This window comes from Mus musculus, chromosome 2 (genome assembly GCF_000001635.26).
Source record: "Mus musculus strain C57BL/6J chromosome 2, GRCm38.p6 C57BL/6J".
Classification (NCBI taxonomy): Eukaryota; Metazoa; Chordata; class Mammalia; order Rodentia; family Muridae; genus Mus; species Mus musculus.
In genome coordinates this window covers 96,599,283-96,615,018 of record NC_000068.7, presented here as the reverse complement: position 1 = coordinate 96,615,018, position 15,736 = coordinate 96,599,283, and the positions used below count along the sequence as shown (strand labels likewise).

The window sequence follows — 15,736 nt, the reverse complement described above, 5'->3', positions numbered from 1 at the left end:
GGGAACTTGTAGCTCAGAGAGTTGAAATTTCTTCTAAGACATGTAGCTTATAAACTTCCTCCTCTACTACTCAAAATGATTGCTAGCATTTACCTAGGATCTCCATGGAAACTAACAGATGCAACATATTCTACAATGTTTAACTTCACATTATTCAGTTAAACCTCTGTAGACCCTCCGTTGACTTGTAGTTGTTAATAATTTAAACAGAGTCACAAAACTTTGGGTTTGCATCAGTTCTAATACTGTCATCTTAAATTAATGAAATATGGACTTTAAGTTTTCATTTATTTAGCTTTAAAAAGCATAATAATCAATCTTACCTTGTAGCACAAAATACAATATGACATATAAATTATTCAATGTTGAACATTGCATAAAAATATATATTAAAACTGTTTGATCTTTAAAACTTGATACAACAATGCATATTCTATATTGGCTTTCCCCAGTCTCTGCTTAGTGATTTCTACGGTTATAAAACAAGAGCAAAATTGGGATAGAATTTCTTATTTTAACACAAATATCAATTCATAATTTAATGTAAACTCCTTGGGGTCAGAAACAATCATTAGTTAAAATTTTATGTTCTAACATGTATCCACAAGCACATAAAATTATAATTGGTGAACAGATAAGTGTAGGAAATAAATACCATAAGGGCAAGATAAAGGTTTTGAATCATAATGCTAATATTGCTATCTAGGATGAGTCATCGAAGAAGGGAGATAATGCATGACTAGGAACTGTTGTGAACAATGGAAACTACTGTTATTTAGCTATTCCATAAACCAGATAATATGTCACTTTCTGTGATTTTATATTAATGTCCTTGAGCCCTTGAAGGGAGTGAGTGAAGTCTGCCACATCTGTCTGAAGCTCCCCTGCAAACTTTTGAGCTTCTGGGCTCCTCATAACCCTCTATTCCCAACCACAGAGCACCTCAGAACTGTCAATACACCTCAGTGAATTGAAAAAAAGAGGATTTCAGGGTTGATATTCACTTACTCAGATATGCCTATAGACCTCTGCTGAAAATAGTCATTTTCTTTAGACTCCCCCTGTTTCTCCTGGTTAATTCCATTAATCTAGCTCCATATATGACACTGAAACAGATTGGGTAACAGATAAGAGTACAGTCAGGCAGAACTAAATAATCACCGAAAAGATGCAAGGACTCAGAATTGCTATTGTTTTCCTAGAGTCAAACATAGCTCTAGGGAAGCAATCAATATTTGTCTAACTGAATTGATTGAACATGGTCCAAATCAAGCCAGGGAGTAAAGGCAAGCCAGCATGAGTGGGAGGCTTATTTCTCATCAGCATTTTATAGATATCACCAGAATCTGTCCATATAGTGTTCTGTGATGGATATTAGTAACACTATCCCTGGCTCTCCAGTACACTAAAGATTAGAAGAGTTAAATGTCTGACTGAAGTTATTGATTGTTTATTAGCAGCAGGACTTAGATTTGGAGGTGAATTCATTCTGTTACAATGCTCTAAGTTTTATGAGGACATAATGGATATAGTAAAAGTAGCAAAGTACACTTTCTTTAGGTACATATATAAGTCGGCATTTATATGCATGTGGACAGGGTTTTTGTTCTTTTCTGTAAGATCATATGTAATCCAAACATTTTAATAACAACTTTACTCTCAGCACTTATTAAATTTACAAATGTATAACTGTGGAAGGATTTTGCCATACTTAAATAGAAAATAAACTCTTTTCTAGAACAACACTACAATAAATAATGTTTAATTTTCCTACTAATTTGCAGCCACTTACTGTCATTGCCTGTTGGACAAGAACTGTGATGATGCCAGTGACATCTGTGTTCAGAAAGATAGAGAACATGAACTTCCTTCAGTACTAGTAGATCAGGCCATTTCGTTATCAAGTAGTGAAACTAATAAAAAAAATATTTTACCACCTAAATCACACCATTCCTTTCTACAGAAGGTTGACCTTAAAGCTTCATTCTTATCTGTCTGAAAGTAATCAAATTGTGAAGAACCATTTCACTTAATCAACTCTACAACTTGAATCAATTTTCTGATACCTACATCTAATCAACACTAATAATAAAATTACTGTGTTGCTACGGTTTCCTTGGCTGAAATTCAGAACAGTGTCACCTAATTAAACCAAGCAGAAACTGCCCAGCATCTGTCTGTCTTTCATATAAATGTCCACCAATTAAAAAGAAATTACTACAATTGTTAATAGCAGTTAATATTTACTGAACAGCCAACAAATGTTAAAAGTGACAAGTAAATTAACAATAAAATGGTATATATAAAATTTGCTGTTCAATAGCTACTTTGAAGGAGATTGTGACGCCATAAATAATTATACAAGCTCAGTAATATTTTCAAAATTCAAATAATGCTATTATCTATCAAATAGATACAATGGCATCTCTCAAAAATGTTAGAGTCTATAAAGGAAATATTATTATGTTTTTACTCTTATGTGACAATAAAACTCTATCTTTCATAGGAAAATAATTCAGGTCTTATCCCCCTCATCTATGATGCTCATTGGTGATGAATTTTTACAGTGAATAGCAAAATTGAAATAAACACTACACACTGCACTGAATATTATTTTAGAAGGTAGTCTGAGTAATTTGAAGGGCTATTACAACTATTCCTAAGAAGTTGTAACTACTAATCATTTGCATGTTGTTATTAATGCAAGTCAATGGATAGGGAAGATAAGAGTGACATGCTTGGCCAATACAGATGTAGATACTCATAGTCAACCATTCCACTGAGCACAAGGACCCCAAAGGAGGAGTTAGGGGAAGGACTGAAGGAGCAGAAGGGGTTTGCAACCCTATAGGAAGAACATAATCAAACAACCAGACTTCTGAGAGCTCCCAGGGACTAAAACACCAACCAAAGACTACACATGGAGAGATCCTTGACTCCAGCTGCATATGTGGCAGAGGATGGCACTGTCTGATACCAATGGGAGAGGGGCACTTGGTCCTGTGATGGCTTGATACCCCAGGGTAGGGAAATGCTAGGGCAGTGAGGTAAGAAGAGTATGTGGGCGGGTGGAGGAGCACCCTCCTAGAGGCAGAGAGTGAGGGAGGAGAGAGGTGGCTTGTGGAAGGGAATCTGGGAAGGGGGATAACATTTGAAATGTAAATAAATAAAATAACCAAAAAAAGAAAGACCTAGACCTACGACTTCTGCAGGCACGTGATTTTCTTTTTCTTTTTTGATAATCTGTGGATCAAAACCTTGTGTTGCAGGTCTACCTGGCATTTATTGACTATCTGTATGCTAAAGATTGATCTCTTGTTTTCATAATTAACAGATTTGATTTTTATATAATTTCATTTTAAATATGATAAGAAAGCCAAAGCCAGAGGTTTTAATAATTTTGCTGACACATTTGATGACTGGTGAAGTACAGAATAGACACAAAAAGTTTGCTTCCAAAATATAAGCTATCATCAATAAATTAAATTATCTTCCTTTGCTCAAAGACATGTCTGAATAGTTTCTGTGGCAATTCTTGAATTGTTTCAAGAAAAAAAGCTCTCATCTAATACAATTTCAATTACTAATGGCTGCTGCAGGGATACATCATGTACAGAACCATCAGAAACCAATGGGAGCTACAGATAAGATAGGCCCTTGGAATAGCCTGTTATTTGATCCCGAAGTAACTGTTTTCAAGTCTTTTGGAGGTTGAAGAATTGTTGCCTGATACTTTAGTTATTTGTTTTCAGAAATGAAGTGAATAAGAAAATCGCTACTTCATCCCTGCATGTTCTCATCTCACTGTTGAAGAGACAGTAGGCGAAGGCGCCTATTCTTTATAGTTAATGCCCTTTGACAAACACTTCACATGGCTATCACTCTCCCTCACGTGAATATTGGGAACAGAACTATCTTCTTTCTTTTACAAATTAATATAAAATGAACTTTATGTTTAAATTAACATGCTCAATTGTAAACAGAATGCTATGCAGAGTGTTAAAATTTATAATTCAAATTTTGCTAACAGGTAAGATATTATATGCCCCATTCAGGAGGTAAAGGCAGAGGACTTCTGCAAGTTCAAGGAAAGACTGGTGCCATTGTCCATTCTAGTTGAGGCTGTGTGATATATTTTATCAGAAAGAGAGAGAAAGAGAGAGAGACAGAGACAGAGACAGAGACAGAGAGACAGAGGTGGCAAAGGAGGGGGAGGAGAGGAGGTGAAGGAGGAGAAGGAGAGGAGGAGGAGGAAGAAAAAGAAGGAGGAGAAAGAGGAGGAGGAGTAATCAAAGATCATTGAAAGTAAAAGACAAAATTTAAGTCAATTGCCTCCAAATTTGTAAACTATCCTCAAATGATTTCCAGTCTCTATTTATAAATATTCTCATAACAATTCGAAGACTAAGAGAAAATAAAACACTCCCAAGCATTCCTCATGTTCCTTTATTGAATATTTTGTATAATTTCCAACACAGATGGAAATTAATTAAAATAAATCATAGCCTACAAGATGGCTAATGAATGAAGTCTAGCCCCTCTCAGTTATATTACATGACTACAGCAGTTTCCTTGAGCCTATTCACATTGTCACACAATTCATAGAGAACTTATCATGGGTAGATTGTTCTATGTCCAGGTTCCCCTCTGCTGTCACCTTGGGATGTTGTCCATCTATAACAACATCATTAGGGAGGCAAAGATAGAGGGGTTCTGCAAGTTCAAGTACAGCCTGGTATCATAGTAAATTCTAGTCTACCAATTCTTAACACTGTTGGGCATGAACATATGTGCTTATATATGTAGTAAGGCTTTATAAGAGAATCACAAATAAGCTCTCTACTTTAAATATGTGCCTGGACAACATTTTCCTTCCTATAATTTGATTTGGTCTTTGAACATAATAGTAAAAAGTCCCTATGCATGATATTATTTAATTAAAAATGACTTCAAAGTGGATAACCTTTGACATAATAAAAAAACTATCCAAGAAAATTCTACAAGGAGATCAAACAATGGAAAGTATAAAATTTATGATTTTATATTATAAAATAAACAAATGTTTTAATATTGTCCTTTAATTTCCCCTATATGCAGAGAAGCCATGATCAGAGAAATTGTTTCTAGTTATCAGAGATTTAGTTGTATCTGTGCCAATAAATATTATTATGGTAATTACTAGGAGAGAATTTTGTCCAAACTCAGAAGACTTACTTTCAAGTATACTATTTTTTAAAGAAATGTGGATAGTGTATCATCAAAGGGAAACACACATAAGTCATGAATTGTGATCCTTCAACTGAAAGCAAATCTTCTTGACTTAGCATGCAAACTTGACCTTAGATGAACTACCACACAACGAAAAATTCTATTTAAAATTGAACAGTAATATTTCTCATGAAAATATGTCGAGGCCAGTCTGGTCTACAAAGTGAGTTCCAGGACAGCCAGGACTATAAAGAGAAACCATGTCTCAAAAAATCACAAAAGAAAAAGAAAAAAAAAAAAAGAAGATATGTTTGTTGGATTACTTAGCAAAAATTAGCTAGTGACTCAGTATAGATGCTTGTAGTCTTGATTATAACCAGGCACAGAAGGGTCTAGTGTGAAGTGTATGCTTATTTCTGTTTGTATTTTGAAGACTACTAATATCCATCATTGGCAGCTATAGAAGAATATGAATGCAGTACCTGCCTCATATGTTGCCTAAAATTTATCTAGGCTCACCACACAGACAAGAAAAAGTAGGATGCACACCGAGCTCAGAAAGAAAAGATGAAACCAAAGCAAGAATAAGATATCACCCTCTGTGTTTACGAGATAAAGCAAGTTATCCTGAACAAATTCATGTGAGACAGGTCCATAGTCCCGAAATAAGCATAGAAACTGTTGCATGAGTTAAATGAAATACATGTGCACACACACATATATGTGCATGCATGTGTCTGCATGTGTGAGCACTCATGCACACAGGTTCCCAAGATTGTGTGCATATACATTTGCACATATATAAGTATTTAATAATGCATATGGGGCTTAGAAGATGAAACCAGACATCTTCTTCAATCTCTGCATTATTATTTGAGAAAGGATCTCTCACTGAACCTGGAGTTCATAGATTTCAAATCCAATGTCACTAGAATATCTAAGAAATTATTCTCTTCTCTGATATGGCCCCTATACACATGATTGATATACATTCTCTAAGCTTTTCTCCAAAATAATTCTCTGGATATCATTTTAAATTGCTGTTGAATGATCCAGGACAGTAAGTGAGAGGGTACTTTCTCCATATTAGAGATATTAGAATTGCAAACTATATAGACACTGAGAGACTTCGCCTTTGTAATCACACAATTGGCACAGCAGACTGTGTCCTTTGGGGATAAGCTCATATCAAATAGTGAACCCTGAAAACACATGAAAGCAACATGGTGCAGCATGAGAAATACAAAATTCATTTGTATTTATGAATTTAGGGATAAATATGGATTTATGTATATATACATATGCTTGTCACAAAAAATTAATGAAAATAGGAACATGTTTTTTAAAGAGGAGGCATATATGGTCATTTTTGCATGGAAGAAAGCAAAGAAAAATATGCAATTATAATTAAAAGTAAAAACTCTACTGTTTCAGATATCTTAGAAATTTTAGTATTTTGAAAAGGTCATAGGTTGCTTCATTCAAAATACATTTCTATGGCCTGTTATTATAACTGACCATTAATATATCAGTGTAGGATCCCTGAGTATTGTAAAGGATCATTACCCTATAAGAGATGATAAGTTAAGTCAAAGAACCCATGTGCTATTCTGATGACAACCATATAAAACATAATTTTGAATAAATAAGAAAGAAAACTTGTAACTTTATACGAGGGGTATCATAATTGAACCCAATTGTCAGCTGAACTTATTAAGTTATTCACAGACAAATTGTAACCTGAATACACTTATCATTTAAAGTCCTTTCAAAATACTTGAGTGCAAAGAAACATTATCTCCAGTTTAATGTCTAAGGTCTGTTGCTGGTTGCTCATTCAAATGGTAAGGATAAAATAAAGATACAAATATGCACATCTGTGAAGATATCGATCTTTGAAATAGTCAACTATTACATTTCTGGTGCTTTCAATACAAATACATAATTTATAAGTGGTCCAGTCTTCAGTGTAGGAAAATGATAAGGAAAAATACTGATGCTATATTGATGGTCCAATAATGTGTCAACTTTCTATACTTCTTGGTTTTTGTTTCCAAAGGTTAACTAGCATTGCAGCCCCTTCATGTGCTTCCTGCTAGCTAAACATGGGTCTTTTCTGTGATAAGCTTAATTGAATGTAAACTACACACTCCCAAGCTAAACTTATTTACAACTATAGCTGAAATGATCATCTCATTAACATTAGTACAGGATCTTCTTCTTTTATTCTTTGGTGCTAGTTTTTTTTTTTTTTTTTTAATCACTGAGTTATTGCTTTTGTTTTTGTTAGTTTACATTTGTCTATTTAATAAGCTCTGCCCAGAAATGAGTTCAGTTATTATCATTCTGTTATGATTAATTTACTTTCCAATTTATTCAAAGTTATAGTGTATGTCTACCACATAAATAGCAAATGGGCACTTTGATTTAACTTGTCATCTGTTGTCATCAAGAACAGATATATTTTTGTTTTGTAAAATAGCTGATATTTGAAAATACTCAGGTATCCTATGTTGACAAATTAATGGTCAGTTACCATAGCAGGACACTTTGATGTATTTAGAATAGAGGAGCCCATGACATCTAAGAAATACTAAAATATCTAAGATATCTAAAAATCAATGAATTTTTATTTTTAATTATTTCTTTATATTATAATGGCATAATTTTCCTCTTCTTTTTTTGTACCATGAAAACAAACAAACTCATTGTTCTCTTTCAAATCCATGGCATTCTTTTTTTTTGTTATTACAAATATATGTGTCTGGACATAGATTTCAACAGGGACATTATATCTCAAACTGAAACAATTATATCTCCTCATTCTAATGACAATATTCTTAAATATGCTTACACTATTGCATCGATTCAAACAATCCAGAATCATTATCTACTATACAAATCCTTATCTTCTTTCGTGTGCTTATATCCTAACAATCAGTCTGCTTAGCTCTATTTCCCAAATAAAATTTGAATCTCCCAATCTTTCTCTATTCCAAATTTGGATCCCTGAAACCTTGCTTGCATCTCTTAATCTTATAATATTTTCAAAATGCATGTGATTCCTCTAAATTGATCCCTTAAATCATTGTAACAGCTTCCAAACTCCTATATGAACAACTCTTTGGCTGTTGTTGATGTTGTTTGTTTGTTTTGTTTGGGGGGTTTTAGTTTCTTTTTGTTTTGTTTCCTTATTTCACACCATTCTTTTCTCATTGTAGCCAAAGGCATTTATTTATTTATTTATTTATCTATTTTTTTTTACATTCCAGTTATTATGCCCCTCCTGATCCACCCTTTGACTATTCCTTATCTCATAAATCCTGCTCCCCTCCCAGTCTCCAAAACGGTGTGTCCCCATTCCCAACATCACTAGTCCTCTCCACTCCCTGGGACCTCAAGTATCTTGAGTGTTAGGTCCATCTTCTCTAAGCCTGGACCAGGCAGTCCTCTGCTGTATATGTGTCAGGCATTTTCTGTTGCTACACTCTTGTTTTGTTGACCTTCCCTCTTGTCTAACTAAAATATAAAAGCAGAATAATGAAAATAGATATGTATTCCTAGATTCTGCTGCATGCACATTGTACACCCTCCCCCCAAAACAATATAAAACAAAACAAAATAAGAAAGCAAAAACAGACAAAAAAAACACCCACAAATGCAATGAAGAAGCTCAGTGTGGGGTTTCTATTGTATGATTCCCCTCACAAATAAAAGCATTTATATTTTCTCTCAATCCCTGCCTGGCTAAATCATCATCCAACTCCAACTGTATGTCCATCTCCTACCTTTATGTCCTCTTCCCTCTTCCTCTTTTTCCTTTTTCTATAACCCACTTTATTCAATTGATGCCACTTTTATGCACATGGCTGAAAGACATCATCCTTTGGATGATGGGTAATCTTCCATGGGCTGTACTACAAAATGAAACCTACTGTCTTTCCATTATATCTACATCAGTCAGTAGCTCCTCAGCTAGAGGTAGAGTTTCATGAGTCTCTTGCATTGGTTGCCTTGATCTTGTGTAGTTTTTCTCTCAGTAGGTAGTGCATACTACTTAGATCTTGTCACAATGGATAGTAATCAATACAGAGACTCTCTACTGCTCAAAGTGAATAGATTAAGTGACTATGGTCTGTTGATCTGTACATGTGACATCTGTACCACATATACACTTACACAAGGCTCACAGAACATTATAGACTGGAAAAGAAGGTTTAATAGTGAAGACTTGTGGAATAATGTCTTCTGAACATGAAGGAACGATTGCAGTCCTAATCTCAGAAGAACATCAGCACTTTTCACTATCTTATCTTTACTCCACAGAAGTTCTTTGGCTTACTCTGAGAAATTCAGTAGATGTATAGATGAGACAAGTTATGCCGTGGGGTCAATATATAGGTTGTTCCAGATCAAAACAGAGATTTTGTTTCTTGCTCTTTATAAAATGACATGAAAAAGTAAGTGTATTCATGCATAAATTTCAATTTATTGAAAGTTTGAAATGATAAACATTTTCCTTGCTCGTGTGTTTTGTTTTTAAATGCATGTAGGTGACTGTGAATGTAATATTGGGCATCATATTCTTAATTTTTCAGTTATGAGCCCACTCATTTAGTGAATTTACTGAGTAGCTGGCTATCATGTTTCAGATATAGTTTAGAATTTAAACATATAGCCATGAATTAATATCAACTAAATTGTTGCACTTACACTTAGAGACTGTGAAAATAAATCAACAAGTAAGTAGTGTTCATTCAGTATCTGCTACGATTTCATGCTACGAAGATGAGGTAACAGGATGACTCACATAGCAATCAAATGGAATGGTGAGAAAATGTGCTCTTGTAAATACAGTTATGGTCATCCGCACAGTCCCATATGCAACTGAATTGGACCTGAGGGAGAGCTAAAGACAGTCACCAGAGGGAAGTTATTTTGTGGTCAAAGAAGAGCAATGCACAGTCCCTGAGAAGAAGTTTTGCCTTCCATTTCTGATTAACATCCAGATAAGGAGTATAAACAGTGAGTAGCAAAGGAAGAATGAGGGACCATTTTAGAGGTCCACCCATCAAAAAAGTGCAAATAGTGCTCATGGACAAAGACATTGGCTTTCTTTGACCATTTTATTTGGTTTGAGTAAAAAAAAAAATAGTAATATCAAATTAAGCTCTGTGAGAAGAGGTTAATGTTGCTGTTTGAACCTTCTAGAAATTCTGAGCAATACAGGCAACTCTTCACTGGCAGCACTTCTAGAGGACATGACAATAAACTATATAATTCTAATTGACCTGCTGAGGTCTCTGTGCAATCAAAACTGCCATTAAAAACAAGCATGAGATCTCAATGTCTGTCTTATCATCTGTCTGCCTACAAACCCTTCTCTCCATGCCTTCACCACCATCAATAAGATATATTGATACTTAAATGAATGGTGTTCAATACCAGGGTCCTTATTTAGATGAGCTGATTCATCAACAATATGAAACTGTCAGTTCCCCAGCAATCAGAAGTTCATTGCCTCTAAAGCTCTCAAACTTCGAAGAGAAATTCCAGTTTAAATCCAATAACAACTTCCATCTGTAGACACATCTCTCCAAAAGCATTCCTAATAACTTTAGCAAATCTATGGGCAATTAGATCGTCCACCACAAAATAAAGTCAGAGCAAGGGAGAAATGCAGTAAAACGTCTTTGAATGTAAAAGATTGTTCTATGGTGTATTTGAACTTGTTTTTAGTTCTTCAATTCACTCAGGAACTCTTGTTTCTATTCACTCTCTACTGTGAACAATATTTCAATAAGCATGGTTGTGCTGATATCGGTCTGACATACTGATTTCCATTCCTTTGGGAGTTTCTCTAACATGTGATGGAATTTCCGGATCATACACAGAATAAATTGTTAGGTCTTTAAAAGTCCTAGATGACATCATATTAGGTAGAATTAGGCAGGTACAGAAAGATAAATACTGATTTCAGTGAGCTGTGGAATCTAAACACTTTGATCACATTGAAATAGAGACTAGATTGGTCTTATCCAGTCGTGGGAGGAACAGTTGGCACAGAAAGGAGAGATAAAGTATTCATCTGATCAACAGATACAATACTTACTAGATAAAAAGGATAAGTCTTTTTTTTTTTTTTTTTTTTTTTTTTGGTTTTTCGAGACAGGGTTTCTCTGTAAAGCCCTGGCTGTCCTGGAACTCACTCTGTAGACCAGGCTGGCCTCGAACTCAGAAATCCGCCTGCCTCTGCCTCCTGAGTGCTGGGATCAAAGGCGTGCGCCACCACCGCCCAGCAGGATAAGTCTTTTTACCATGTTTGCATGCTTCAGAATATCACACTGGAATTTCACTGCTTTCTGATTGGATTGGAAATCTACTCCACTGAAAGAAATCTATATCTGATACTGTCATCCTGTTCAAAAGCCCATGACATGGGAATCACAATCCCTCCCAAGGAACACTCTGTTGTTTAGCCATATTTAAATAAGTTCAAACTGACTTCTCAATGTCTATATTTATACCCTTAGCCAATTGTAACTTTCAGCCTTAATTAAGGATGCTTCTTTTTCCTAATGAACAGGGATAAATAAATTCACAGGGTGCTGAAAATAAGAAACAATTGAGTACTCATCCATAAACAGATATTAGAGTAACTCTCTCAAGCTCAGGAAACACAGAGGAAAGGATGTCAGAGAAATAAAAGAGCTGGAAGATGGGGAACAGGGCTGAGACAAGCCATCTTCTGGACAAGGCTCAACTAGGTGTGTTAACAGACATACAAAAAGAAATAAAAATAAAAAGAGGAGTAGCTGGGTTGGCCACACCACTCTCTGCTAAACTGTTTGCTACTGATATAGTTAGGAGGAGGAAAAGTCATTGTCTTTACCTCTGTACCCACTATTGATGCCAACAATTATTCCCAATCCAAAACCATTTAGAAGAAAAGGTGAGGGAGTTTGGTAAATGGTAGAGAGAGATAACAGAAAATCAGTGTAAAGAGTAAACAATCATTGCTGTTCTGTTCAGGAATTTTTCCCCTGTGCCCATATCTTCAAGGCTTTTCCCTACTTTCTCCTCTATAAGTTTCAGTGTCTCTGGTTTTATGTGAAGTTCCTTGATCCACTTAGATTTGACCTTAGTACAAGGAGATAAGTATGGATCGATTCGCATTCTTCTACATGATAACAACCAGTTGTGCCAGCACCAATTGTTGAAAATGCTGTCTTTCTTCCACTGGATGGTTTTAGCTCCCTTGTCGAAGATCAAGTGACCATAGGTGTGTGGGTTCATTTCTGGGTCTTCAATTCTATTCCATTGGTCTACTGGTCTGTCTCTATACCAGTACCATGCAGTTTTTATCACAATTGCTCTGTAGTAAAGCTTTAGGTCAGGCATGGTGATTCCACCAGAGGTTCTTTTATCCTTGAGAAGACTTTTTGCTATCCTAGGTTTTTTGTTATTCCAGATGAATTTGCAAATTGCTCCTTCTAATTCGTTGAAGAATTGAGTTGGAATTTTGATGGGGATTGCATTGAATCTGTAGATTGCTTTTGGCAAGATAGCCATTTTTACAATGTTGATCCTGCCAATCCATGAGCATGGGAGATCTTTCCATCTTCTGAGATCTTCTTTAATTTCTTTCTTCAGAGATTTGAAGTTTTTATCATATAGATCTTTCACTTCCTTAGTTAGAGCCACGCCAAGATATTTTATATTATTTGTGACTATTGAGAAGGGTGTTGTTTCCCTAATTTCTTTCTCAGCCTGTTTATTCTTTGTATAGAGAAAGGCCATTGACTTGTTTGAGTTTATTTTATATCCAGCTACTTCACCGAAGCTGTTTATCAGGTTTAGGAGTCCTCTGGTAGAATTTTTAGGGTCACTTATATATACTATCATATCATCTGCAAAAAGTGATAATTTGACTTCCTCCTTTCCAATTTGTATCCCCTTGATCTCCTTTTGTTGTCGAATTGCTCTGGCTAATACTTGTCTAGTCCCTGATTTTAGTGGGATTGCTTCCAGCTTCTCTCCATTTACTTTGATGTTGGCTACTGGTTTGCTGTAGATTGCTTTTATCATGTTTAGGTATGGGCCTTGAATTCCTGATCTTTCCAACACTTTTATCATGAATGGGTGTTGGATCTTGTCAAATGCTTTTTCTGCATCTAACGAGATGATCATGTGGTTTTTGTCTTTGAGTTTGTTAATATAATGGATTACATTGATGGATTTTCGTATACTAAACCATCCCTGCATCACTGGAATAAAACCTACTTGGTCAGAATGGATGATTACTTTAATGTGTTCTTGGATTCGGTTAGCGAGAATTTTATTGAGGATTTTTGCATCGATATTCATAAGAGAAATTGGTCTGAAGTTCTCTATCTTTGTTGGGTCTTTCTGTGGTTTAGGTATCAGAGTGGCTTCATTAAATGAGTTGGGTAGAGTACCTTCTACTTCTATTTTGTGAAATAGTTTGTGCAGAACTGGAATTAGATCTTCTTTGAAGGTCTGATAGAACTCTGCACTAAATCCGTCTGGTCCTGGGCTTTTTTTGGCTGGGAGACTATTGATAACTGCTTTTATTTCTTTAGGTGATATGGGACTGTTTAGATGGTCAACTTGATCCTGATTCAACTTTGGTACCTGGTATCTGTCCAGAAATTTGTCCATTTCGTCCAGGTTTTCCAGTTTTGTTGAGTATAGCCTTTTGTAGAAGGATCTGATGGTGTTTTGGATTTCTTCAGGATCTGTTGTTATGTCTCCCTTTTCATTTCTGATTTTGTTAATTAGGATTTTGTCCCTGTGCCCTTTAGTGAGTCTAGCTAAGGGTTTATCTATCTTGTTGATTTTTTCAAAGAACCAACTCCTCATTTGGTTAATTCTTTGAAGAGTTCTTCTTGGTTCCACTTGGTTGATTTCACCCCTGAGTTTGATTATTTCCTGCAGTCTACTCCTCTTGGGTGAATTTGCTTCCTTTTTTTCTAGAGCTTTTAGATGTGCTGTAAGATCGAGAATTGACAAATGGGACCTAATGAAACTCCAAAGTTTCTGCAAGGCAAAAGACACCGTCAATAAGACAAAAAGACCACCAACAGATTGGGAAAGGATCTTTACCTACCCTAAATCAGATAGGGGACTAATATCCAACATATATAAAGAACTCAAGAAGGTGGACTTCAGAAAATCAAATAACCCCATTAAAAAATGGGGCTCAGAACTGAACAAAGAATTCTCACCTGAGGAATACCGAATGGCAGAGAAGCACCTGAAAAAATGTTCAACATCCTTAATCATCAGGGAAATGCAAATCAAAACAACCCTGAGATTCCACCTCACACCAGTCAGAATGGCTAAGATCAAAAATTCAGGTGACAGCAGATGCTGGCGTGGATGTGGAGAAAGAGGAACACTCCTCCATTGTTGGTGGGATTGCAGGCTTGTACAACCACTCTGGAAATCAGTCTGGTGGTTCCTCAGAAAATTGGACATAGTACTACCGGGGGATCCAGCAATACCTCTCCTGGGCATATATCCAGAAGATGCCCCAACTGATAAGAAGGACACATGCTCCACTATGTTCATAGCAGCCTTATTTATAATAGCCAGAAGCTGGAAAGAACCCAGATGCCCCTCAACAGAAGAGTGGATACAGAAAATGTGGTACATCTACACAATGGAGTACTACTCAGCTATTAAAAAGAATGAATTTATGAAATTCCTAGCCAAATGGATAGACCTGGAGGGCATCATCCTGAGTGAGGTAACACATTCACAAAGGAACTCACACAATATGTACTCACTGATAAGTGGATATTAGCCCAAAACCTAGGATACCCAAGATATAAGATACAATTCCCTAAACACATGAAACTCAAGAAAAATGAAGACTGAAGTGTGGACACTATGCCCCTCCTTAGAAGTGGGAACAAAACACCCTGGGAAGCAGTTACAGAGACAAAGTTTGGAGCTGAGATGAAAGGATGGTCCATGTAGAGACTGCCATATCCAGGGATCCACCCCATAATCAGCATCCAAACGCTGACACCATTGCATACACTAGCAAGATTTTATCGAAAGGACCCAGATGTAGCTGTCTCTTGTGAGACTATGCCGGGGCCTAGCAAACACAGAAGTGGATGCTCACAGTCAGCTAATGGATGGATCACAGGGCTCCCAATGGAGGAGCTAGAGAAAGTACCCAAGGAGCTAAAGGAATCTGCAACCCTATAGGCGGAACAACATAATGAACTAACCAGTATCCCGGAGCTCTTGACTCTAGCTGCATATGTATCAAAAGATGGCCTAGTCGGCCATCACTGGAAAGAGAGGCCCATTGGACTTGCAAACTTTATATTCCCCAGTACAGGGTAACGCCAGGGCCAAAAAGGGGGAGTGGGTGGGTAGGGGAGTGTGGGTGGGTGGGTATGGGGGACTTTTGGTATAGCATTGGAAATGTAAATGAGCTAAATACCTAATAAAAATGGAAAAAAAAACAAAAGAGTAAACAATCAACATA

At 36.1% G+C, this 15,736-nt stretch overlaps 1 protein-coding gene across 4 annotated transcripts in view; it reads right to left on the bottom strand.

The window, feature by feature from the left end:
* Positions 1-15,736, bottom strand: part of Lrrc4c (leucine rich repeat containing 4C) — a 1,313,504-nt gene that overhangs the window by 1,016,654 nt on the left and 281,114 nt on the right. The gene's annotated exons all lie outside the window — the stretch shown is intronic.